Below are 23,832 nucleotides of genomic sequence, written 5' to 3' on the forward strand. Positions count from 1 at the left end.
TTTCCATGAATGCTCCAGCCCTTACTTCCCTTAAATCCAAATTTTAAAACTTAGCACCTCGTTATGAGCAGTTTTCTGATATCTGCTAATCATTACATGGGTCAGTTTCACAGCAGATTGTAAATTCCTTAAGGGCCATTTCATAGTGCCTACCTAGCGCAATGCAGAGAACACTGCAGATTCTCCATAAGCAATTGCCCATGGCTGGCTGGCTGGCTGAAATCCCACTAAGTTTCATTTATTAGCTCAGTTGGTTAGAGCACAGCTAATAAGTGTCATATATCGTCTCTTCCTATGCTTCCCAAACTGGGGTGGGGGGGCATCCCTGGAGGTATAAGAAAGTGTGTCAAGTGTATATGAAGCTACAAGATCTCAAATAATGTCTTCCTAAAGCAACAATTTCCTACCCTTTAGGGCTACTTTGGTGGAAAAGTTTGGGAAGCATTTTGTAGCCCATGCATTTCCGAGGGCAGGAATTTTCCAAGGCAGATATCCAGATTCTGCTTGAGTTTATCAGTTTAGGCCTTGCTTCCAGCTACTTTCAGATGACCAGGAGGTCTAACACTCCACCAAGAAATATTCCTGGAGTGCGTCATTCATCCTGCCTACAACAGCACTGGCCTAGGAGCCAGAACACCTTGGTTCTTGTCCAATTATGTGACGATGGTGGGCAACCAGCCTCTTCAGGCCCCAGCTTCTCATCCATCCTGCCCTCCTAATAAAGATCGGGTTAAATTAAACAACACAGGCGAAATGTCTTTGTGAACTGAAACTTATATATAAGCTTCAAGAAGTATTATTATTTTTGTTACCATCCCAGAATCAGATCATTTTGTTTGTGTCCTGGTTGATTAAAGTGGGCAGCCGTGGGGTCCTGAATCCAGAAATTTCTGGGTTCAAGTCTGATCCTAGTGTAAGCTCCACCACGCCAGAGCCTGATACATTTTTGTATATCTCATGTTTCTCATACTCCTGGGAACATACATGTGCTGAATAAATGTGTTCCTATTTCTCAGAATCTTACCATTTACCGGTAAGATCATTACTGACCATTTACCTGCTCTTTGGAAAAAAATTTTTTTTAATTTTCCAAATTAAATTTTCCAAATTTTTTAATTTTCCAAATCCCTGTGTCCTCATCTATTAGACCGGTATGATAGTATGTCACAGTGTTATGAGAAATGTAAAGGCATGTGCCTACACTGCTCCACACATAGAAAACAATAAGGCAATGGTAATAAAACTAGAGAGAGGGGGAGTGTATATCCGCAACTTAGTAAATGAAGGCTATCCCATTATTTCGTGTTTTTGTCAGCCCTTCCTTTTACCTATTATGAAAGAGCCAGCCTAGGGAGAGGAAGTTTGTTGGTGGCAACGTTGAGGTTCTGAGTCACTGAACTAGTTAAGGAAGCAAACTTCAAAGGCACAGTTACTTTACAGGCCCTACAGGCAAGAGGAATAAACAATTTCAGCCTTCACAAAAACTTCTGCCAGAATGAATGTGCTGGGCAGGGCAGGCTGGGGCTTCCCAGACATCTCGCTGACAAAGTGGCCAGAAATGTTTTCTCTCGTCCATGTAAACTCCCTGAAACCCACACACACGGTGGGCTCACTCAATAAAACGATGCGTAAACCCATCCCCAAGAGAAGAACAGAAGACAAGGGGAATCACAAAAAGAGGCAAAATGAGAATACTAGGGGGCTGTCCTCCAGCCCTGAGACCCCCTGCCAGAGGCCTGTTGTTTCCATTTGAACAAAACCAAAGCTGAATTGCACCAAAGAGCGTGGAATAGTAGTGCTGGAGAGTTTAACCACAGCCAGCCACAGTGCCGTAAACATAGCTTCCAAGACACAACTCTGGGGGGCTATGCACCAGAAGCAGGAAAGGAAAACTGAGCCCCTTCACGCCCCAGAGGTATAAACAAAGGGCTTTCCGAGCCAGCCCTTGCCCCCCACCCCATCATCCTTAGTTATGGAAGCGACAGGGCAAGGTGCTCTGGCCCTGGAACATGTAGGAACCCTACAGAAAGCGCAAAGCGCACGCAGCTGTGGGACGTGTATGCATGGGGAGACACGTGGATTATCAAAAGAGACATCCAAGAATTTCTGCAACTTTCCCCAGTGCCAAGATTTGGAGCTACAGCCATAAAAGTAATATTTTTCCTGGCATCCCTGATGCAGCATTGAAGGCATTTTGGATGCTACGTTAAATAGAGTTCCCAAGAAAAGTAATTGTCGCTGCTCTTTTAGGAGGAGCTTTCATAATTAGAGTAATTTCTGTCAGAATTCAACAGTTTAGAAGGGAATGTCTGAACAGAAATCTAATCACAAGAGGGAAATATAATAAATGGTAGGAAAACGGGCTCTCCAGCTCTCTTTAGAAATCCAAAGCCAAAATGAAAAAGCAATGCCTTTTAAAAGGGCTGTGAGGGAAGCTGGTGGGGAGCAGAGGAAATGCTTTCTTAGAATGACTATAATTAAGCTAGAGAATTTGCTGGGGTTCAGATAACCTGCTAAAACTGAAACACGCACGAGACTAAAAATAAAAGACGGTATCTGCAGAAGATCCCTGGCTAAGGTAAAAAGCACAAGGTTTTGCTGCCTTCGTGAGGCAAAGGCCACTGGGACCGGGGATTGGGCAAGGAGCACTGGCCCTGCCGATTGGCTCAAATCCCAGCTCTAGCGAGGCCAAGACTATTGTCCACAAAGACCCCTTATAAGCACAGTGAAATGACCTGGTAGGCCACCCAGGCCACCCGGCCACCCTGAACTCCCCAATCCATGGAGCAGATCTTAGCTTCCTGAAGCTCTCCTTTATGGCTCTGCCATTCACACGTCTGTCCAAACCCTTCTGGAATTCACTGATGTTACCAGCTGGTGCCATCTCTGGGAGATAATCCATTCCATACATTCATTACCTGCTACGTGGTATAGCATTTCCGCTGACTTGTCTTGAACTTGCCTCTCTCGTGGTTCCAAGACACTAATGTATTTCAGGATCTGGTGAACAAGTCTGTGCTCATCTTCTCCATGCCATTTGTAGGCGGGGTCATTCCCTCCAAACAGCCTGCACCTTGTCAGAAGCCCTTCTGACTTCCAGTGGGTTCCTCAGAAAGTCCAGGCTGACGTTTGGTGACTTTCTGGAGCCCTGTTTATGCTTCTAGATACTCACCCAAGTGTCACAGGTAAGAATATGCCACAGTTTTAGGGGAGAGGAAGATAAGATTCTCAATGTAATATTTTCCATACCTGAAGAATATGCCCATTTGGAAGCAGAACTGTCCTGGGCACGAACACATTATCTTCTAGACTCAGGGTATTTGCAAACTGATGGAAGAATGTGGATGGAGGCCACACATGGCAGACTGAGTCTGGCCGGTAGTGCCAGTCCACCTGGCTAAAACAGGGTGTGGCCAAGAAAGAAAAGCCAGCGTAGACAGTCGGCACCTTCATAGCAGGCTATGGCTGGACACTAAATACCCTATTGATTCTCACGACACTGAAAGAGAAGCTTTTTGTCCTCAACATACTGATGTGAAACCAGGTGTTAAATTAGTAGGGGGTGATCACACCAATTTCCAGTCTCAGTTCACATATCTGCTTATTTTGGCTTCTTTTTTTTTTTTTTAATTAGATGTTAATGCTCTGATTCACTCCATTTAGAGCCCACTAACCCCCTGACCACCTTCAAATATCTTTACTGAAAACACGAGAAATAATGAGGCTTAAGCAAAATGTAACAGCACTGCGGTTGCCCGGGGCCTTTTATGAGTTCATCAAAGTTAGGATTTAACTGCCAAGGGAATAAGACAGGAGGTGGGTGCTCTAACCTGCTTTTTAGTAAGGGATACATCATCCGCCCAGTGTGAGAACATCTGGCCAGATGCCCACTCCTCCTTGTCTTCTACTATAATTGCATCTTCCTAGTAAGGTCGGCCAAGGCAGACCTTGCAGCCTTAGCAACCAAGTGTGAGCCAGTTCGCCATCTTGCTCGCCCATGGGTCACTGATTTCTCTGGGCCAGAAGTTGTTGGCTTTCTGTGCTTCACTGAGACCTCACAGAGATACCACCTTACAGACAGGACTCTGATTTTCTTTCTGACATTTGAAACCATGTCCATGAAGCCCTCAGCTCAAGCCAACAGTCTCCATTTCTCCATCCAGTTCGGTTTCTTCTTGTTTCCTCTCAAAGGCAACCTTAAATAGCCAATCTGTAATGTTGCTCTGGATTTCCAGAAAAGTCTTTTCTGTAGCCTTCCCTCGGTAGGACTCATTGCAGCCCTGAACGTTACCCTTGCTCAAGTGGGGAATTCCTTCCCAGAAGGCGAGCCACTTCTCTACTTGATGGTATAGTAGTAAAAGGATGAACTGGGGAGTTCAGAAACACTGGAACTCCAATCAGGGCTCTGCCATCTATTAGTTCTATGACTCTGAGGAAATTGCTTCACTTCTCTGAACTTGTTTCCTCATAAAGCGAGAATACATCTCATAAATGAGTTGTGAAAGGTTTTGTGATATGTGTAAAGCACCTGGCACAGTATCTTGTGTCCTTCCTCAAGATGGGAGGACATATCCATTCCCCAACACTTGGGCCAGCATTTAAGGCCTCACTGCTAACCCCCTGCCACACCCGTCTGGGTTTCTCAATGCCCTCAGACTCTACACCTGGCTCTAAGTTCCGGGAGTGTTAGAGGACCCAAGCCTACATAGGTAGACATCTGCAGGCTCAAAGTATGATTACAGAAGGAGCCACTGGGCAGCGTGGTAAACCCATCGACAGAGGGAAGCCCCTTAGTCTGGACACTTCCAAGCAGCCTTGCAAGCGCAATCTTCCTGTGTCTGCTGGGACTACCTGTTAGCCCACTTGCTTCTTGAACCCGCTTTCCCCCTTCTCGTTCAGATCTACATTCAGTTCACTCCACCTGGATTTCTGGAAAGACAGTCTCGTCTCATCTCCTCCCGCTGCAAGAAAAAATTTTTCTTCCTTATTATTCATTCTTGGCATTTCTGACCAAAGGGCTGGGTTTTCTTTTTGGCCATTCAACTCAGCCATTTGGTTTCTCCAGCACTAACAAAAAGGAGTCTCGTTGACCTCAAGAGTCATTTTAATTCCCACGTGCAGAGAAGGCAAGACCCCGCTCAGCATCTGGCACCTGGTCCCTGAGCACCTGGCAAATACGGTCAAGCGGGCAGCACCTCAGGTCTATGTCATGGAAGGAATTGCCCAGATGACTCTGAGGAGGCCCCTCCAGGGCCAGTTCCTGGCACCACCCCACCCCCAGCCTGCCCCCCAGTAACCTTGCAGACACTGAACAATCTCCCTGCCAAGGGTCCAGATGCTCCAAACTAGACCCACAGAAATCAGAATAAAAAGCGAATGGAGGGCAGCTGAGGAGAACGCGAAGAACCTCTGAGAACTTTCTGCAGGCAGTTTCCCCCTTGGTCTCTGCTCAGACAGTTCAGGTGGTGCAGGGTTATCCTCTTTTTTTTTTTTTTTTTTCCCCTTAAGATTTTTATTTATTTATTTGACAGAGATCACAAGTAGGCAGAGAGGCAAGCAGAGAGAGAGAGGAAGGGAAGCAGGCTCCCTGCTGAGCAGAGAGCCCGATGCAGGGCTCAATCCCAGCACCCGGGGATCATGACCTGAGCTGAAGGTAGACGCTTTTTTTTTTTTTTTTTTTTTTTTTTTTTTTTTCCCCAATTTATTTATTTTCAGAAAAACAGTATTCATTATTTTTTCACCACACCCAGTGCTCCATGCAAGCTGTGCCCTCTATAATACCCACCACCTGGTACCCCAACCTCCCACCCCCCCCGCCACTTCAGACCCCTCAGACTGTTTTTCAGAGTCCATAGTCTCTCATGGTTCACCTCCCCTTCCAATTTACCCAAATTCCCTACTACTCTCTAACGCCCCTTGTCCTCCATGCTATTGGTTATGCTCCACAAATGAGTGAAACCATATGATAATTGACTCTCTCTGCTTGACTGATTTCACTCAGCATAATCTCTTCCAGTCCCGTCCATGTTGCTACAAAAGTTGGATATTCGTCCTTTCTGATGGAGGCATAATACTCCATAGTGTATATGGACCACATCTTCCTTATCCATTCATCCGTTGAAGGGCATCTTGGTTCTTTCCATAGTTTGGCGACTGTGGCCATTGCTGCTATAAACATTGGGGTACAGATGGCCCTTCTTTTCACGACATCTGTATCTTTGGGGTAAATACCCAGGAGTGCAATTGCAGGGTCATAGGGAAGCTCCATTTTTAATTTCTTGAGGAATCTCCACACTGTTCTCCAAAGAGGCTGCACCAACTTGCATTCCCACCAACAGTGTAAGAGGGTTCCCCTTTCTCCACATCCTCTCCAACACATGTTGTTTCCTGTTTTGTTAATTTTGGCCATTCTAACTGGTGTAAGGTGATATCTCAATGTGGTTTTAATTTGAATCTCCCTGAGGGCTAATGATGATGAGCATTTTTTCATGTGTCTGATAGCCATTTGTATTTCTTGATTGGAGAAGTGTCTGTTCATATCTTCTGCCCATTTTTTGATGTGTTTGTCTGTTTCGTGTGGGTTGAGTTTGAGGAGTTCATTATAGATCCTGGATATCAACCTTTTGTCTGTACTGTCATTTGCAAATATCTTCTCCCATTCCGTGGGTTGCCTCTTTGTTTTTTTGACTGTTTCCTTTGCTGTGCAGAAGCTTTTGATTTTGATGAAGCCATCCAAGCCTTGCTCAAAAAATTGAAAAATCCAGAACACACCAGCTGTCTCTACACCTTAAAGAACTGGAGGATCAACAACAAATCAAACCAACTCCACACATAAGAAGGGAAATCATCAAGATTAGAGCTGAGATCAATGAGGGAGAAACCAGAGATACAGTAGAACGTATCAATGAAACTAGAAGCTGGTTTTTTGAAAGAATCAATAAGATCGATAAGCCACTGGCTACACTAATCCAAAAGAAAAGAGAGAAATCCCAAATTCATAAAATTATGAATGAAAGGGGAGAGATCACAACTAACACCAAGGAAGTAGAAACAATCATCAGAAGTTACTACGAACAGTTATATGCCAATAAGCTTAGCAACCTAGATGAAATGGATGCATTCCTGGAAAAATATAAACTACCAAAATTGAACCAGGAAGAAATCGACAACCTGAAGGTAGACGCTTTAACCCACTGAGCCACCCAGGCGCAGGGTTATCCTCACCGCCTTCAGGAAGCAGCACCAAGGCTGTGTGCACTCCCCCCACCCCCCACCGCACCCAGCGGTTGACTGAGGCAGCTGGGTGTTTTCGTTCCTCCAGATAGGGCTTGGGAGCTGGCACTGAGCTGGCGCCCCATCTGTCTCAGGGCCTCCCTCCCACATGCCTTCCACTCCCCCCTGCCCAGAAGGCCGCTCTCTGAGACAACACTGGGTTGTCTTCCCCTAAGCAGAGTTGCCCCGGAATTGTCCCAGGTCCCTGGGAACTTGGTGCGTCTGTGAAATGGACTGAGGACGGGCGCCGCAGGCGGGGAGAGCGCCGGTCCCGCAGGAGGCGTGTTCCGGCCCTGGTGGGGCACCGGCCCGCGGTGGCTGGGCGGGGGCGGAGGGGCGGGGTGGGGGCGGCGGGGCGGCGGGAGTCCGGGAGGAGGGCGCGGCGGGGCGGGGGCGCCAAGTCCAAGGGCACTGGCGGTCTGTGGGCCCGGGAGGGGAGCTGGGGCCCAGCCCAGGCGGCGGGAGAGAGGGCGAGTCGGATTCAGGAAGTTGTGTCTCTGACATCAGGGGCAGGACGGAGTTGGAGTGAAACCTCAAAAAAATGCGAGGCGTGGCCCGCGGGAGGGCAGAGAACGCCGAGGGTGCCTTCCTCCAGGCAAGCGGCAGGTACGCGCGGCGCCCGGCCCCCGCTGACCCCTCCACTTGGCACCTGGCTCCGCGCGGGGGGCGGCCTTCCTCACCCCGACCTTGACCTCACCCGGGACCCCGCCGCTGTCAGACGGGCCGCGCGCGCGGGAGACGGAGACCCCCTTCCTCCCGGGCGCCTGCAAGAAGCCCTCGGGTGGACTGAAAGGTGAGTCTCCAGACTGTGTGTGCGAATACATTTTAACCTGCGTATGTGTGTTTGACTACACTTTTAGCCATGTGTGTTAATATAGCTTGAGCTTGTGTGCCTGTGCGTGGGTGTGGGTTAAGTTGCTCTCTGTTTGGAAGGGAACTTTCAGCTCACTTTCGTTCTTTATAAGGATTGACCGGCCCCAGAGATAAGTGAGATGTAAGGATCGTTTCTAAATAGCCACTTGGCCCTTCACGACTCTGGTTCTAGTTTGTTTCGCTTCTTTGCGAGGGTTCTCTGCAGGCTGACATCTGCTTCTGGGCTGAGTCCACAGGGCTCGGGGTGGAGGAGTTGGGGTGGGGTTCCCTTAGTCCAGTTGACAGTATGGCCTGTAGGTGCTTTGGGACAGTGGGACATTCTATTTGCTACTGAAAAAGTCAAGGCCTGAGACCCACTAAAAAGCATCTCAGTCCTAGATGTTTCTAAATTATTCTAAGTGAAGCCAAATTTTCAACCTGGCTAAGAAACCAGCCGAAAAGAAAATATGGCCTGGAGCCAGAGGTGGAATGGGAACCTGCCTACTAGCCTCTGAGCCTCCAGGGGATTTACTGTGACACGGATTGCTTCCTAATTTCTTTGAATCTCTAGATGGTCCCACTCCCAGCACCCTGCCCCCCAGCTCACCCATGAAGGTAGAATTGAGGACACAAAAAGACCTGTTTCCCTAGTATTTTTAAGAGCTTCACAGAATACATTGTATAATAATCGAGTTAAATAAGCTATATACGTTAGCTAGCAGGAACATGTGTCCTGCCTGACCGAAAGGGAAACCAACCCTGAGGTGCACTGTCCTAATTTCACGGAGAGGAGACTGCGGGCAGCCCACATGCTAGCTACCTGGCAGGACTTCTCCACGGAGTCTGTTCAATGAGGAAGGGGGAAAGAGTGCACTTGAGAAGATCACTCTTTCCTCAGAAACCCCCTTCTTCAAAGCCGTTGCATTCCATTCACTCAACTAAAGTTTGTAAGAATCTGAAGCTAATTTTAAGCAACCCTCATCTAAAAGTCTGGATGAATGATGGGAGAGCATCGCGCTATGAGGAACAGGTCTGAAAAGAACCACTGATGTGTCATTTGTCAAGTTAGCAAGAGTCTTACCATCATCCTCCTACTCTGATGTGCCTTCCTTTTGCCCAGTGCTGGGCTAGCCAGGCAGCTGTGCAGGGAAATCTGATTGAATCCTTCATTTCCTCTGAAATTCTGGCTCCCCATTCCCACCCAAGATACAATCTAGGAAAGAAATACAGGACAAAACAAATGTTTCTCCGGCCTCTGTACTTGGTCAATATTTAGCCTGTAGAATAAAGAAAGAATGACTTCTGCCCTTTTCTATGAAAACTAAACTCTAGAGAATAATAAACACTCAATAAGTTAAGTCACTGACTTCATCCATTCATACAATAGTTACTATACCTACTGTGTGCTGGGCAGCATGCCAGGCCCTTGGACTCCAAAGATAATGAGATCATTTCTGCTTTTGAGGACCCACAATCTGATAAATGACACAAGATACAGAAACAGACTGTAGTTCAGAATAATACACATTATAGTTGGGGCGCCTGGATGGCTCAGTCCGGCAAGTGGCTGGCTCTTGATTTTGGCTCTGGTCATGATTGCAGGGTCCTGGGATCAATCTCCGCATTGGGCTCCATGCTCAGCAGGGAGTCCACTTCAGGATTCTCTCTCCCTCTGCCCCTCCCCCATTCTCTCTCTCTCTCTCTCTCTCTAAAATAAAGAAATAAATCTTAAAAAAAAAAAAAAAACACAGAATACACATTATAGTTGCAGTAGCTATGGGACACTAAAATGATCCAAAGAAGTGAGTGATAAACTCCCCCAGGAATTATCCAGAAGTCAACACTGCAGGAATGATGGATGAGTGAGATGTTGGAAATGATTAGGGAAAGAGCATTTCAGGCAAAGGAAAGAGTATATGCAAAGTCAAGGATACGGTGGGAGAACTGCAAGAAATTGTGGTTCATAGTACTATACTAAGAAAATCATTTTGGGTGTTCAAGCAGAGAAATGGTGTGTTCAGGTTTGTGTTTGGAGAGAGAACTAATGGCCAGGATGGCAGCTGTCTTGGAGATATGGAAAGCAGAGATAAGGAGGACCTCAACTAAAATCATGACAGTGGGAATGAAGGAAAGGGAATAGATGTTAGTGGTGTTTAGGAAGTAGAGTCAAAGTACGCCTCATGACCAAGTCAACGTGGTTAGGGGGGAGTGAGCGGAACAGAGGATGATTATAAGGTATGGAGCTGAGGGGCGGGGGGGGGGGATGCACTCTGATGTCCAGAACGCAGATAGTATGAACTAAGAGAGCAGTGGCCTTGGGAAGTGGATTGTGGGCAAAGGCATCGATTAACACTTTACACACATTTAGGTTAGATGTGACCAGGAGAGGCCCAGGCGTAGACACATGGTAGGTGGTGGTCTACAGATACAGGTCTGGATTTCAGGGAGAATGGAGGGGGCTCCCATTTAACTGCCCCAAATGATATGCATAAAAGCAGTGTGGAAGGTGGCCAAAGAGCCTGTTAATAACATTGCCAGTGAGACTATGTTAACACTGAAGAGGCTTGGATTTGGCCAATACTGATTGGCCTACAGATATTATTTTCATAATATCTATATTTCATAATAATGAAAATAATTTTATTATTTTAATAATATCATAATATCAAGGCATTCCCAGGATGCCTTGAGGGTGACACCTAAATGTTGGCAAGTATTATGTGTTAATGGCACTCAGGCAGTACGGATGCCTTTAACCAAACAAGTGAATCTCCAGGAATCACTTCACCCTATGAGAAATGCATCTTTTAGTTCAACTTCAAGAGCTGCCAAGACCTCCCCAGAGCTCATACCCCAAGCCTAGTAATTGTATCTGTATAGGAGAGTCCTACCATCACTGGACCAAGAAGGATGACTTTCTCAGACGGATTCTAAACCCTCATAGAATAGTACTTAAGGCGTAGCTGCCATGACCCAGATCAGGAAATCATGTGACCCAGTGTGGAAGGGGGAAAAACCCTCAAACTTGGAACTAGACACGCATGGGTTACATTGGGGGCACCTGGGTGGCTCCGTCAGCTAAGCGTCTGCCTTGGGCTCAGATCAAAATCCCAGCAGTCAAGCATTGGGCTCCCTGCTCAGTGGGGAGCCTGCTTCTCCCTCTTTCCCACCCTCCTGCTCTCTCTAGATCTCTTTCTCCCAAATAAGTAAATAAAAATCCTTTTTAAAAAAATGGCGGTAATTGTTACTTTCCAGGGCAATAGTTAGAATCAGAACCAAACTGAAAAAGAAAGATACATGTAATGTATCTGCAAGTTTCTATAAAAATGTAAGTTGTTTTGTTATTATTACTAATCTTTCCTCTTGAAGCTGCCAGCTAGACGGATTGTGTACGTGTAGGATCTGGGGAGTATCATAGGCCCAGACATGCAGCCTTTTAACTATATCGTAAAAGTCTCCTTCCGTCTTATCAATGGCATGCATCTCTTCTGGCCACTTCTTTTATTCCTGATCTCCAGTAGTCAGAGCCCAAGGACGTAACTGCTCTGTTTGTGCGGCTCTAGCACAGCACAAGGACTCCTGGGAGCTCGTGGTTGAAAGCAGCCAGGATTGCACCTGTCAGCCCGGGGACCCAACCGCAGTTGCACTGAGTGACCTCTCAGAGGGGATGCTGTTTTCCTCATCATCAGCACGGTGCCGGGTAAACCAGCACTGGCCCTGAATCTGAGCATCGACTGATGACTTGAGTGGAGCTGGGGTCCTTTTCGGTCCCAACCAAGGAAGCCTGACCTAGTCCAACCCCCGTGAAGCTCAAATTTGACGCCAACACCCAAACTTTCGATACAGCTGACTTCTGATGAGGGCTGGCTGCTGATGAGCAAAAGGAAATAACCACAGGCTCAATGACTTCAAGTGGAAAAACACTTAGAAATGAGCCAGCCCCGCCCCTCACTTCACAGATGAGCAAACTCAGGTTTGAGAGCTGAAGTGTGTCCCTGGCTCCGCAGCTGATGAAGGGGGGCAGGGGAGGGACCACAACCCAAGCTCCGTCTCTCTCCGCTCAGGAATAGCAGACACTCTCTAGGGTTTCTATCACCTGGACCTTGTGTACCTCATTCATGAGGACACACACTCAGACAGCTGGCAGAGATGCAACATGAAAAGACTCCACTTGAGGGCTGAGCTTTCCCCGAGTGGCCTCCAGGGAAAACCAGGAGCGGATCTTCCAGAGAAAGGGGCAGATCTCCTCTTTAAGGCCGTCTCCATACCACACAGATCCCTTCTGTTTCCTTAACTTCTGTCCTTAAACTTCTCAAAAATTTCCAAATACCAGGGCACCCAGGTGGCTCAGTCGGTTAAACGTCTGACTCGGTTTCATTTCAGGTCACAATCTCAGGGTCATGCGATCAAGCCCCAGAACCAGGCTCCGTGCTCAGCATGGCATCTGCTAGAGAGTCTCTTCCTTTCCTTCTCCCTCCTCCTCTGCCCCCTTCCTCTCTCTCTCAAATCAATAGATAAAATCCTAAAAAAATAAAAATGCCCAAATACCCCTGAAAAAAGGAGATAGCACTGGGTGACTTAATTAACCAAAACCCCTTTAATGTTTTATTAAACTTGTCAGGAAGATGGTTTTGAGACGCGTGGACAGGTCAAAATTAAATATCTAATCCTGATTCACACGTCCCCATTCCATGAGAAAGGCTCCAAGTGAATCCCAGGAGTTCAGGGATTCATCCCAGGCGCTGTAAGAGAGAGAAAACAGTGGCAGATAGACTTTTTTCCCCTCTCCAGGCAGCAAGAGGAAAATCAACAGCCAGTTCTTTGAAGGGCGATCCCCAGGGCCACAGACCAGCTCAGGTTTCTGACTTTTCCACCCGCACTGGCCTGAGCCATCTGAGCCGAACACCACCTGGGAACGTGCGTGGACCTCAACGTAGCTGAGTTCCAAAACGAACCTCACACAAACACAACATTTCTCTCTCGGGGCAACTCCCAAGAGGCCATGGCAGTGTCCAAACCAAATCCTGTCCCCTGGCAAGAGACTTACTCCAACGATCGTAAGCGAGCTGCCCCATGGAGCTTGTTGCTAAGAAATGAAAGAAACCCTAATCATTGCTGTATTTCTTGGTCAAATGGTAGATTGTTTCTAAGCCATCACAGGCTTGCCTTTGCTCTTACCCGTCTACAATGTCTTCCTCCTAGGATGTTTTTCAGTTGACTTTTATTCTCCTTAAACACACTCCTGATTTCAAAGCTGGTTAGGCTTAAGAAAAGTCCATCAGGAGCTTCTTTAGTTTTCCAAGCAAGTCCTAAAAGAAAATTGGCAGGAGAGAGGGGAAAAATGTAACAGCAATAAGGATGGTTGTGTGTTATAATACTTTCTGTCTTCAAATTGTCCTGAGAACACAGGACACGGGTTTCGAGGTCGGTGCAGAGGCTGTGGGTTAAAGTCAGTGGAAGAAGCCGTGGAAACTGCAAAGTTCCATTAACTGTCATGTTAGGGGCACAGGAGACACACAGTGGACATGCTGTGTCTTAACCCGCATGACTTGTGACTCTGGCTGTCGTAACCAGAGAAGAGAATGGTTTAGTACAAGTCAGGAGCTTGCTTTTCTCTCCCCGACCCAAGTGAGGTCCTGAGTCTCTATCCTTCTGGTCCTGGTTTCCTAATTCTGGCACCTTCTGTAGCTCCACCAGGGGGACAAAGTATGGGCTTTCAGAAGTCCTTCTGCTTGAAAAGCCCTGGCCATAGCCTGGAGGCTCCATCAGGCTACCCATGCACAGTGGCCTAAAATCCCCCAGGCACTCACAGTGGGCAAAGTCCCCTTCCCAGTGACGTGGGACTGGGAGAGAGCAAATGTACCGGGAAGCATTTGTTGGTTCCCTTACACTTTCCGTGTGCATGCTAGGCTCTCAAGAGCCGTTCGTTGAACAGTGGAGCTAAGAATCTGAGGCATGCAATCTGACAGCACCCACCCCCGCCAGGTTGCTTTCTGAGCATGTCAAAATTGTTTATTCAATGTTAAGGGACAGAAAAGTGGCAAAGCTGAAAGGAAACCCACCACTTTGAAGGCCAGCCCTGCAGACTTACCCCATCTGTCAAGCCCATTTCTTGTAAATGACTGAGGTTTACACCCTCCCCCCTCTCTCTCTGCCTTCCATGCGAGACCTCAAACCTTCCCTCCTGCCCAAGGCCCGCCATCTGCTCGGCAGCGATGACCAGCACTGCACCGCAGAGCTCTACAGTAAAAGCTCCAGCCTCACTGCCAGGATGACCCACACTCGCCCATCACGAAACAGCCTCTGGGAAAGGGCAGCCCATTTGCTCCCCACACCATCCAGACATGACCTGCTCCGAGCTCTCCTGGTTTCCGAAGGAGAACCTCGGTTCCTGTCCTGCAGGGATGTTTGGCCCAACACTTTCTCTGGTTCAGAAAAGAGGCCACGGTGGGCCGAGTGCCTCAGGATACTTGGTGATCTCCAACTATCGTGCTCTTGGTAGATTAGAACGGGAATATTCTTGACATCTCTGAGGAAGAGCTGCTTTTTACTGCGTTTGCACAGATTTTCACAGCTGGCCACGGAAAGACTATCTCACTTCCAGACGGAAACACTGCATCCCCCCCACCAACTCTGTCTGGGATGAGGGAAAAGGACACAGTCACAAAGCATGTGCCACATGGGGAAGGAGGTCTGATGTCCCTGACAGACATTTTCCAGGAATAAGTTTTCAGTGGTTTAAAAAATACGATTGCTTCAATAACAAATACTTAAATCATTGAGATATGTGGTCATTCAACATTTGGTATTGTAGTGAATGAATAAATACACACTAGAAAGAATCCATGCCCTTTTATACTTCTTAATTACTAATAAGAACACCACCATTTTTTCCCGTTTACCGGCTATTAGCTTTCAAGAAATTTTACATGAGCTCTTCCCACAATTTTTTTTGGAAGGTGAAGTTCACATTACATAAACTTAACTTTCTTTTCTTTCTTTTTTTTTTTTCTCTTGAGAGCAAGAGAGCATGCACGGGAGGGCAGGGGCAGAGAGAGAGGGAGAATCTTAACAGACCCCACACTGAGCGTGGAGCCCGATGCTGGGGTCCATCTCAAGATCCTGAGATCATGACCTGAGCCGAAATCAAGAATCAGACGCTTAACCTACTGAGCCACCCAGGCGCCCCAAACTTAACCATTTTAAAGTGAACAATTCAATGGCACTTAGTACACTCGCGATGTTGTGTAACCACCGCCTCTGTCTAGTTCCAGAACATTCCCATCATTCCAAAATAAACCCCTGTCCCCATTCAACAGTTACTCCCCATGGCTCCCTCTTTCCAGTCCCTGGCAACCATGGGATTGTGGGATCTGAATCCCATCTCTCTACAGTTATCGATTCTAGTTATTTCATATAAGTGAAATCCTACAGTATGTGGCCTTTTGCGTCTGGCTTCTTTCACTTAGCGTGTTTTCCAGATTCAGCCACACTGTAGCCTGTGTTGGTGTTCCATGCTTTTTCGTGGATGAATAATATTCTATGGTGTGTAGCCATCAGTTTGTCTAGTCACCTGTTGAGAGACACTCGGCCGTTGTGAGCAAGCCCGGATGAGGATTTGTTTGAGCACCTGTTTTCGGTTGTTCGGGGTAACCTACCTGGGAGTGGAATTGGATCCTATGGTTATTTTATGTTTAACATTCTGAGGAACTTCCAAACTCTTTTTCCTCTTCCCACATTTTTATCATCATCCTTCCTTGACGGCAACAAGCATCTTAAGTAAGCATCCTTTCCCATCCCGAGCCTCTTAATTTGTGGCCTTTGATGTTGTGCTTCAGTGAGGGATTGCAAATCCTGCTCCTTGTTGTCCTAGAGATGGAGTTATTTGGAGCTTGAGAAAGAAAATATTTGGATAAACTATAAACTCTTCTTGGTGTGACTGAGGAGGAAGCCGGAGCTGACAACCACACTGTCCCTGCAGCATGGTCTGTGGCATGGTGGGCATTGCAGGAAGGACTCGGCCGACTTCCCCTTACTCGGTGCTCAGAATGGCTCCACTGTTAGGCCCATTTTGCAGATGAGAAAACTGAGTTCTCTCCCAAGAGCTAAGTGCTCTTCCTGTGGCTCCAGAGGATTATCCATTAGTTTCTCCTACAAAGAAACTCTGCAGGTTTCCTGCCAGTAGTGAATCAGGAGCTCATGGTCTATCGTGACAGATGGATAAAGAGGCAATTAGAATACAGTGTAATAGATGCCGTGAGAGGTGTCACAACAGGGACTCCGGGACCAAAGGAGGACCAGTCAGCCCAGCTCCGGGTGACAGACTTCCCAGAGGAGATAAAATCAAAGTGTATTACTTTATGTGGAAACATTTCTGACCCTTGGTAAGGTTTGGCTCTCTCCCATCTCCCTTCAGTGCCAGTATGTGGTGATTATGTTCCCAGGACACAGGGCCTGGCACATGGTAGCTGCTCATTAAACACAGGCTAACAGACTCGAGTGCTTCTGCAGGAAGAGCTTCTAACCCCTGTCACACTGTTATGTGACTCCTATACCTCGGGCCTACGTTTTGTCTCACAGGCTTTCTCAATTCAATATGGCCTGAGGATCAGGGGAAGAAGACGAAGAAAGGCCTAGAATGGCTTTTGTGGTTCTCTCTGCATCTGCACAGGCTCCGTGTCCACGCACGAGAAGACAGGAGAAGCGAGGGAAGAAGGCTGGGGAGAGGGGCAGGAGGTCGTGCAAAGGGCATCATGGAGAGATCCTGGCGTGCCCCGCTCAGGAGACTCCAGGGTTGTGTGGAATTCTGAGGAATAAACTAAATGAACTGGTAAACCACTTCCTAAAAGCATAATTTCTCCGTCCATCTCAAGATGGTATGGGTTGCTTCAGTGCCTCCTAGGTGATGGCTGTGCGGGGTCTGGGGGTTCACCTCAGCCAGCAGATACAAGAAGCAGCAGCTTCATGGGAAGGTCTGTTTCCCAGCGGGTAATTCTTGCCCGTCTGTACCAGAGATCATCCGTGCGATCTGGCCTGCCTTCGGTCAGTCACCTCCGGCTCCTGTTTGCAAAAGGAGAATTGTAAAATTCTTAGGAGGCCTGGAGGCCTTGCTCTAGAAGGCAGAAGCTGCCCCAACGTGACTCGGGCTGCCTTCCCATACACATTTCTTAAAAACTTCGTGTGTGCCTGGCATGACGCTAGACGCCATGGGGAATTTAAAAACAAAACTGGAGAGCAGCTGGCACAGATCCCACCTTCCACCTGGGAGGCTGTACGCACCTGGGAGCGAATCCGGGCCCTCGCATGCGTGGCTCTGAGCAACAGCCTCTTCCCCAGGGTGAGCGTCTCCTGGGATCTCAGCTCACAAGGGCCACCACCCAGGCTCAGGATTGTGCCACTCTCAACATCCCCGATGCCTGCGTCCTCAGGCCGGCGGCCTCTCCAGGCTCTGACCCACTGGCCTAACCATAAACTGTTCCTCTGGGCTCCACCCCAAGTGTGGAAGCACGACCCACAGCAAGACCTTCTGCCCAGGGGTCCTGGACGCCTCCACCTGCTGCTGTAGCCTGACCTGTTATACCACCTGTGACCTGGCCTGGCAGAGGCCTCTAGAAAGCACATGTGAGATAGGCAGGCTCAGGGTTGAGCATCTACAATGTGCCAACAAGAAGCAAGGGGGATTCCTGGAGGAGAAGCTCTCCGGTAGCTTCCAGGCAAGTGGGACAGTAGGCGTGGCACAGCTTCTGTGCCTGACCTCCCTGGTAATCTCTCCCTCGTCAGGGAGAGGAGGCAGGAGAGGGGGGATGAAATTTTCAGCTCTGGTAATCTCTCTATAAACCATGATTCCAGAGAAAGCCCCTAGGCCACCCAATCCTCCTCCTCTCACTCCCAGCCACCAGGGTCTGCACAAGGCCCATCCTTGCTGGGGTTCCACAAGCCAGAGATCTCCTCAGCGGATGCCCCAGAGGCCTGGTGGACCTAACATTTATTGAACATCTACTTAGTGCCAGGCACGGTTTTGCCGCATTATACAGATTATTTAGCTCCTCTGATTTCCACAGCAGTCCTGTGATGCCAGGGCTCTCCTTACCCTCATTTTACCGTTGGAGAAATAATTTCTGAGGTGAGGCAGCCATTGAATGGAGGAGGGGCCGGCTTCAACCCCCGCTGGTGTCCCTAAAATAGTACTGCAGGAGGTGTGGGGATATGGAAAGGACGTGCTGTGGAACCAGAGAGCCACAGATCGAACACAATCTGGCCACTGGTCACTGGTCACCGGTCACGTCTACCTCATGGGCTTTCAGTTCTCAGCCTCTGATGTAGGTCTTGCCTCTCTTGGGTGGACTTCTTGTTTGGTTTTCACAGACCTTGTGCTAAACGTTAGCAGTATTGTTCCATGGGTGGGCTAGCTACTGAGTGTGTGTGTGTCTGTGTGTGCACAGAGAGAGAGAAAGATGCCTTTGACCTTGTGCCAACTGGAAGCAGCTTTAGTTACACTTGTGACCCCAGATTTGAAATTGGGATTAGTACCACATTTAAGGATACAGAGAGGAATACAGTATGGCTGGAGCTGGGAGAGAAGGGGGCCGAAACTCACTAGCCTCCTCAAGTTTCCTCACACAATAATCTGCCTTCAAGGTTGGCCACGGAAAACACCGTCTGAAGGGCCTTGGGCCCCACACATCACCAGCCACTCTCAGCCCTGAACTTGGGCCTTTAAGTCAGAAGAGGTGAGGTGGCCTGGGAGGCCTGGGAGGTCCCTGTAGCAGGCCCCCTTCTCGAGCCACAACCCAGAGGAACCCTTGCTCTGGGGCCCTGGGCCAGGCTGCTCACTGGATTGCCAGGGCTAGAGTCTGGGGCTTGGAGACAGGCTAAGGGCGGGCCTGGCTGGAGTGAGGTGTTTGTGCATTGCCATGGTAACAGTAGGAGGTTGAAAGGCGCCAGATCTGGGCCACCTTGATTGGATTCTTTGTCTAAGCCAGCTGTGCTTTCTTGAGCTGCTGGAATGCCTTTATTCCCAGCCTCACTACATTTAATCATCCTACTCTCCGGGCAGATGCCAAGCCCAATCACACCTTCCTTGGAGCCTTGCCGGGATCTCTCATGGAAATGACAGCTTCCTCCTTGCTGCTGCTTCCATAACCACTTGTTTGCCTTTCCCTGCGGATCTTAACTCGTCCTGCTTCGTGGTTCTTCTTCTATGCTCCTCTGTTTCCCCAACAAGAAGTAAATTCCTGAAGTCCATGGGCTACATCTTTAGGTCAGCTTGGAATTCCTTACCCAGGTAGTTAGCAGGTTTCTGCTTCTTAGGAGGCAGCATTGTCTGGAAAAGCCTAGAAAGGAGAGAAGGTCCTCGTGCACAGGGTAGCTACTGGACATACGTGCGGTGAATTCAATTTGCTGCTCTACTCTGGAGAGTGGAGATGGCAGGTCTTGGCCCCTTCAGCCCCAACTGGGTCAACAACGCAGGCTCGGGGAAGGAAGGAAAGAGCTAGCAAGGGGAGTTGCTCCCTCTAGGAAGAAGCAGGGGGCGCCTTTTGCAGTAATCACAGAGAGGTACATTGAAAGTGCTACACACACGCATCCTCTCTCCTCCGTCGGCCTGGCAACCAGAAATTGCCAGATGAAATGTACAAGTCATGTACATCAAAGTGTGTCAGAAAGACATCTAACCAGGGCTTTTCAAGAACACGGTGGTAGGTCGTAACATTCAATATGGCACCCTGTGAGGTCAAGTGCAATCTCCATTTGGGCCCGCCGATCACTGCTGTCATCTTGTTTCTTGGTACTGATAGCCCAGCTGGATATTCAGAAATAGCCAGTCACCCAAAGAGGCCTGCAGAGCCTGCCGATACTCTAGAACGTCCAAAGCATCTGGCACGTAAGCACTCTGAGCTCCCGTTGAAACCCTGTTCTAGACCCAGATTATCGAAGATCCAGTTGGTGGATTTTCTTCCGAGTATCTTCTTCCTTCTGACCACAGTGCTGTGTGTGAACTCAGAAACCAGCATGGCAGAGAGGAACACGCACTGGATATTTGGGGGAAGAAGAATGACCACATCATCCTTGACCATCTATGAGACCTTGAGTGTTTAATCCAGTGAGTCTGTTTTCTCACCTATAAAAATGTCCATTCATTAATTCAGCAAATATTTTCCAAGAGCAAACATGTCCCAGATGCCACAATAGAAATAGATTCTGTCTAGAAAGGAAGACAGATGATTAAATCTACTGTTAGCCAAAAGCAAGTATGGGCTATGGTTAGCAGTATGAGGACAGTTAGGGGTGCTGGGCAGGGGGCTCTCACCTTCATGAGGTCATGGAAGGCTTCCAAGGGTAACCATATTTCTCTGAGACTCTAGTGAATAGAAGCCCGGAGATTTGGTGTTAATGGCTGGAGTGGGATTGGAGAAAGACTGGGGGTTCTAGAGGGAGAAGCTTTTTGAGGTCCCACAGAGCTCAGGGAGTCAGAAAGTAAACTGAAAAGACGACACGTCACTATCATTTGCGCCACTCTCATGGCTTCATAGGACTTAGTGCAGTGCGGACAACATCACCCTGGGAAACCAGAAGACTGCAACCCTGTCTGCCCTTGGCCGCTAACCAGCTTTGCAATTTTCAACAAATTTTGAACAAATTTCTGCTCCTTGGTTCATCCATCTGTGAAATAGGGCAAGAAATTCCTCCTCTCCTTACATTACTGTAGGTTGAGTAAAGAAATGTTTGCAGAAGCCCTTAAGAAATTAAAATAAGTTCTAAGTGCAAGGTCTTTGATACGACTTCCCCCAGTCATAAATAAACACAAGCCCATCGGGTCATCAGTTCTCAGACTCGAGAAGCAAGCCCATTAGGGTTTTATCCCCACCACCCGCATTCCCAAGGGATCACGAGATAAATTGTAGTTTCTTTCCGATGGGTTTGGTGATATTTCATTTCAGTTCATAATCAGATTTTGTGCAAGAAGGAAAGTAGGCTATTAATAAAACTTTGCTTTTAATTGTAATGTTAGTGATTACTGAGCCTGGCTGGAAAAGGCAGACTGCCCATGAGCCCAGGAGTGGGGGCTGGCTCCTGCACTGTCCCCGACTCTGGCCACCGCACACTTCGGATGACCAGAGGGTTTGGGTTAAGAGTCCATGGCCTCTGAAACCCTGATTCTGCCGTGTCTCCCCAGCTTTCAGGGCCTCCCTGGCACCCGTGACAGTGAAATTGGGTTCAGCTTCAAAGCCGTCTGCAGTTCCCCCAACCCTGCCTGAACCACCTCGTTCCCCACTCTTCCTCAGGGGGTTTCTGTGTGTGCGGGCCTCTCTCCTGTACCCTTGCTCCCCCTCCCAGCCAGCTCACCCCAACTTCCCTTTCCCCACCCAACGGACCAACCTCCCTGTGACGAGGACATCCCGTCCTCGCAGGAGTCAGAACAGCCTCCCACCCCAGGGTGCAGGGGACCTCCCGCTTTCAACCCAAGCCAGCATTGATCCCTCTCCCTCCTAATGGGGTGTACACTTTGGCATTTTCTGATATTTACTTTAGCCTCTAACTGCCTTTATTATATTTGAAAATTAAAACTTGGAAGAGCATTTTCAGTTTATAAAAGAACTATGCATATTATTGTTTGACTTTCAGAGCGAGGCCGAGGGGGCAGGAAGTCAGTGTGATTATTACCTTCCCAACTGCAAAGGGGGTGCTCACGGTTGGGGGTGTGTGTGTGCAGGGACCTGCACGGTCTCTGTTTCCTGACCTCTCCCAGGGTCGGGACCTCCATACACCTCTGTGCTCCTCCAGCCCTGAGTGGATCACATAATAGTTTCTTAACTAATGTTTCTTGAAATGAAATCCACATGCAACTTCAGGAAGAGTAATTCAAATGGCAGACTTTATTGATGGAAATAGTTGCTGTAAGTTCTGCCGGCGTCTTCAAGATACAAAGAACAAGATGCCTGCAACACTGCTGGTCTTCTGGTGATCCCGTCCACAACCCAAGGGAGACTCACACACATTCCATCCAAACCTCTCCCCCCACTCCACCCCGGGGTCAATCCAAGGGCAGGCACAGATGCAGGGAGCACTCCCTCTGCTCCCACCAAGCAGCCGGGGCCCCAAGGCCTACTGGCAAAGGATGGAATGTGCTTGTCAGAACTTGCTTAGCAGGGAGGACATGCTCGACTAGCCCTTGAAAACCAGGGGCCATTTGGGCAAAAAGGAGATCCAGGTTGCCCAGCACCTCTGCACAGCCAGGTGGGGTAGGGGTGAGGGTGGGGTCCGTCCATCCAGACTGGGGTGGAGACAGGAAGACCTCCCAGCATGGAAGACAATGTTCCAAGAATTTCAGGCCACTTTGACAACCTGGAAGAATTGAGGCGTGGCCTTTTTTTGTCATGTCCTAGCATCTGCCTGGAATGATACCAATTATGGCTCTGGGTATCTGTATAGTTCCTAACAGCCTGGGAGTGAGCTCACGTACACTGTCCATTTTGACCCAAGGACTCTGTGAGGCAGCTCACTATGACTTATTTGTTTCCCCAGGAGGTATGTCCGTGTGATGGGACCTTCAGAATCACACCAAAGGAATGAGACAAAGGCACTCGACCAGCCCTGTCCCCAGTGTCCTTCCATTCAGACAACACGTCTTAGCACTTTCTTGAGTATTTGTCCAAATTTTCCCCCATTTGAGATGGAGAAATTGAGGCCCAAAGCGACTAAATGACCTTCCCAAGGATGCACACTAAGTCACAAGTGAGAGTTTGAGCTGACTTCTCCCACAGTCTCCTAGCTTCCCTCCACTCATGGCTCTCGGTCTGTCTTTCAGCCAAGAATTCAGCTCTGATGAAAACCTACAGGAGCATAAACAAATAAAACCAGACCAAAGCCAGAGTTGGAGCCCCAGAGGCTCTCTCCTGACAGGCAGAACTGCCTCTCCTATGAGGACCCTACAAGGACACCCCCTCCCTCTGTGGCTGCTATAAGCTAGCCCCCAACCCTGGGACACCGCCCCCCCCTTCTAACAGCAGAGGCACGGCCACACCTTCAGACCCTTTGCTCTATCAAACTGTTTCCAAACAATGTCCTACTTCAAGACCCTGATACTGAGTGGGTCTGAGTTTTTAAAATAAATAAATAAATAAATATTCTGGCCTGCTTATGGGAGATAAAACCAAAAAGCTGGTGTGGAGCCTGCCAACAGCCCAGCCCTGGGGTTACCCATGGAGAGCTGGAGCCAAGGTCTGAGCTCCCCAGCCCCGCCCACCCTCCCTGCACTCCCAGACGCCCCTTGTGCTTTCTAGAGGGTCTTGCATAAAGCTCTGAGGTCTCCAGGCAAGGATGGAGCAGAGGTGGTGGAGGGGGAGGAGTGGGGGCTGAGGGAAGGGTGTGTGTGTGTGTGTGTGTGCACACGTGTGTAGTGCTGTCTACCCACACCCCCCCTTCCCAGGACAATCCCAGGACAATCCCCAGCCTAAGCAGTTTCTTACACCCTCACTCCCAAATCACGTATTTGCAATACCTATAAGGCTCCTTTGAGAAGGGCATTTCAGGGGCCAAGAGGAACACACCCCGGGGGCGCGAAGCAGAGGATTAGGGGTGGGGGCGAAGCCAAGGTCAGTTCCTCAATTTCTCCAAAACAGGAGTTTAGGAGGAGCAAGCTCTTTGCAGGAAGGGCCCTAAGCCTCCTTTGATGAGACTAAGACTGAGACAATGTATCAAAGGAACAGG

General features: G+C 48.6%; 1 protein-coding gene across 1 annotated transcript in view; it reads left to right on the plus strand.

Annotated features, from left to right (window-relative positions):
- The first annotated feature begins 7,689 nt into the window (after positions 1–7,689).
- KIAA0040 (KIAA0040 ortholog) overlaps positions 7,690–23,832 on the plus strand; it is a 33,882-nt gene continuing 17,739 nt past the window's right edge. Inside the window, exon 1 of the mRNA XM_044267361.1 lies at positions 7,690–8,065. The gene's annotated coding sequence lies outside the window, so the exon portion shown is untranslated. The remainder of the gene's footprint in view (positions 8,066–23,832) is intronic.

This window comes from Neovison vison, chromosome 10, assembly GCF_020171115.1.
Source record: "Neovison vison isolate M4711 chromosome 10, ASM_NN_V1, whole genome shotgun sequence".
NCBI lineage: Eukaryota > Metazoa > Chordata > Mammalia > Carnivora > Mustelidae > Neogale > Neogale vison.